The following is a 3,179-nucleotide window of genomic DNA, read 5'->3' as shown; positions in this document are numbered from 1 at the left end:
CCTGGCGCGATGTACACGTAACGCGAGCTTCTGCCGTATATGGAATGCAAGCCTGCTTATCAATCGTGAAGCCTATGTCCTCCACGAGGGGGCAGCAGGAGCGTACGCAGTCAATACTACGCTCGTGAAGTATTCGCTCAAATTCGACACGTGTCGACACTTGGCTAACATTAACCCTAGTTGTTTGGATGCAGGCGGTGCTAACACGGCGGCGATTCATGAACATCGACTGCTACTGTGTGAAGAACATAATTAAAAAGCGCGAGCGACGTTGGGAGCGTGCCTGGCAGCAATATGCTTACGTTTTATAGCCATCGTCGGTGGCTTTATTGGGCCCGTGTGCGAGAAGTCGAATGTTGAGAATCGCAGAATACATGCTGCACAAGCCACATTTAATTGCATCGTACATGACGTCATATAAATAAGATCCTCTGTGCGCGTAGAGCATTGGGTTGTGTGTGTGTGTGTGTGTGTGTGTGTGTGTGTGTGTGTGTGTGTGTGTGTGTGTGTGTGTGTGTGTGTGTGTGTGTGTGTATCGTGCGTGGCGTGTGTGGGTGTGTGTGTGCGTGTGCGTGTGTCGTGTGTGTGTGTGTGTGTGTGTGATGTGTGTGTGTGTGTGTGTGTGTGTGCTGTGTACATGCGTGCGTAAATGGTGTGTGTGGGGAGGGGGGTAGACACATGGTGGTATCATGACGTTGGAATGTAAGAATTCGTAAATTCGAATGCAGCACTATCCTGGACCAGCTGCAGAATACACACACGCGCGCGCGCGCGCACACACACACACACACACACACACACACACACACACACACACACACACACACACATACACACACACACATACAAACACGACAAACCGCAACGCAACGGCAGACGACACACACCACACACCACACACACACACAGCACACACACAGAAGACACACACACGCAACACACACAGCTCACACACACACACACAACACACGACAGACGCACAGCGCCGAGCGCGCGCGCGCACTAACAAACAGGAAACAAACAAACACGGGGGTCTTGTGATGTGGAGGTGGCGAGGCTACCGCGTATGAAGGGGCTCTGGCCCGCGAACACACGCACCTTGGAGGGGTTTGCGATCCAGGATATTGGAATAATCCGCGCTAGACATTTATACTTTTAATACGCGAACGGAAGCAGTTAAATCGAGAACGTAAACAAATCAGAAAACAGGCAGGAGTTGTTCGCAGCCGATGGCACTCGATCTTGCCCCGATGTCGCGCCTCTCCGCGGCGGCATCCGGACGCGAGAGCGGGAGTAATAACACAACACAGGCGGCGCCTCTAATAGAATGGCTTCACACGTGGCCGCAGCTTCCAGCAGCGCGATGCATAATGGCTTCACTCATTATCGCGGCTTCTGTGCGTGTGTCGCACGTGTAGATAGTATCTCCTCGCATTACGCACGTAACCGATGTGAGCACGTGATAGACACGTGCGCGCGCGCTTGCGTAGTGTGTTAATGTGCACGCGAATGTGCGTGTAACATACGTATATGCATGCGCGCACGTTTGCGTGTGTCAGCCTGCGTGTGTGTGTGTGCGTGCGTGCGTGCGTGCGTACGTACGTGCGTGTGTGTGTGTGTTGTGCGCGGTGTGTGTGTGTGTGTGCGTGGCGTGCGTACGTGCCCGCGTGTGTGTGTGTGCGTGTGTGTGTGTGTGGTGTGTTTGTGCGGCGTGTGTGTGTGTTGGCGTGCGCGTGTAGTGCTGTGTGTGCGGCGCGGTGTGTCGTGTGTGTGTGTGTGTTATATATATGTGTGTGTGTGTGTGTGTTTGTGTGTGTATGCGCGCGTGTGTGTGTGTGTGTAGTGTGTGTGTGTGGTGTATTGTGTGTGTTGTGTGTGTATGTGTGTGTGTGGTGTGTGTTGTGTGTGTGTGTATGTGTGTGTGTTGTGTGTGGTGTGTGTGGTGTGTGGTGTGGTGCGTGCGTGGCGTGGCGTTCGTGTGTTTGTATGTGGTGTGTGTGTGTGTGGTGTGTGTGTGTGTGTGCTGTGATGTTGTGAGAGTGTGTGTATGTGTGTGTGTGTGTGTGTGTGGTTGTGTATGTGCTGTGTGTGGTGAGTTGCTTTGCTGGTGCGTGCTGCTGGCTGTACTCCGCCCATCTCTCTCTCTCTCTCTCTCTCTCTCTCTCTCTCTCTCTCTCTCTCGCTCTTTCTCCCTCTCTCTCCTCCCTCTCTCTCTCTCTCTCGCTCTCATTCTCTATTCGTATTTAATATAAAATAATTTTGTTAGTTGGCGGGTGGAACGAGTTCCTTTCCATACACATATACGACGGTTTTCGGTTACAATTCAACGATTTAAGTACCTGTTGTCGTGATAATGTATCTCGAGTCGTGCGTTCTATTCTATTGAGTTGTAAATCCTAATATTTGCAGTGGGAATGGTTTATTTAGGGTGCAATATGTGCTCAACTATTCAACCGCCCGGGGTCGCTCACCAGTGGAGTGTTTCCTCAGAGAAAGCGGATATACACCGTGTTAGCTTGATTTCAGTTGTAAGCAAAATGAAGATCGAAGTTGTTGTGATGATGATATGTGTGCTAGTATCAGCTGGTAAGATTACTTTTTATTGCTGTTTTATTCTCGATAATCTCCTGATAATATGAATACGTGCTTTCATTCATTTTGCAAACGAAAAACAACAACGTTGAATCACGGACGGTAGTCGTACACACATAATGCGTACACGACACGCCGCACATACATGACGTATAGGGAATTTGTAGTTAGTGGTGATTTAAAATAGCCAAATAACTTATAACAGAGATAAAGAGCACGCGAGTAAGAAGATAGCAAATGAGAATGAGAATGCGAGAGAGAAGGGGAAGGGAAGAGAAAGGTAGAGTAACAATGAGAAATGGGGGTAGAGAGAAAGGTGTATAGTAACGCGCGTAGTACGCGGTTATGCACGCATGCAGACCTGCAGAGGGAGTATGAGAGACGGAAAAAGAGAAGGGAGAGAACGTGTGACAGAAAGATATAAACGAAGAGAAAGAGAGATGGAGAGAAAGAAGAGAGAGAAATGGGGGTGCGAGGGGAGGAGGAGAGAGCCTAGGCAAGGGAGAGAAGAAGAAAGAGGAGAGAGAGAGAAACAGACAGACAGCCAAACAGACAGAAAGACAGCCAGACAGACGAACGGACGGACA

The sequence above is a fragment of the Priapulus caudatus genome, unplaced genomic scaffold (genome assembly GCF_000485595.1).
Source record: "Priapulus caudatus unplaced genomic scaffold, Priapulus_caudatus-5.0.1 Scaffold548, whole genome shotgun sequence".
Lineage (NCBI taxonomy): Eukaryota > Metazoa > Priapulida > Priapulimorpha > Priapulimorphida > Priapulidae > Priapulus > Priapulus caudatus.
This window is presented reverse-complemented; position numbering follows the sequence as displayed.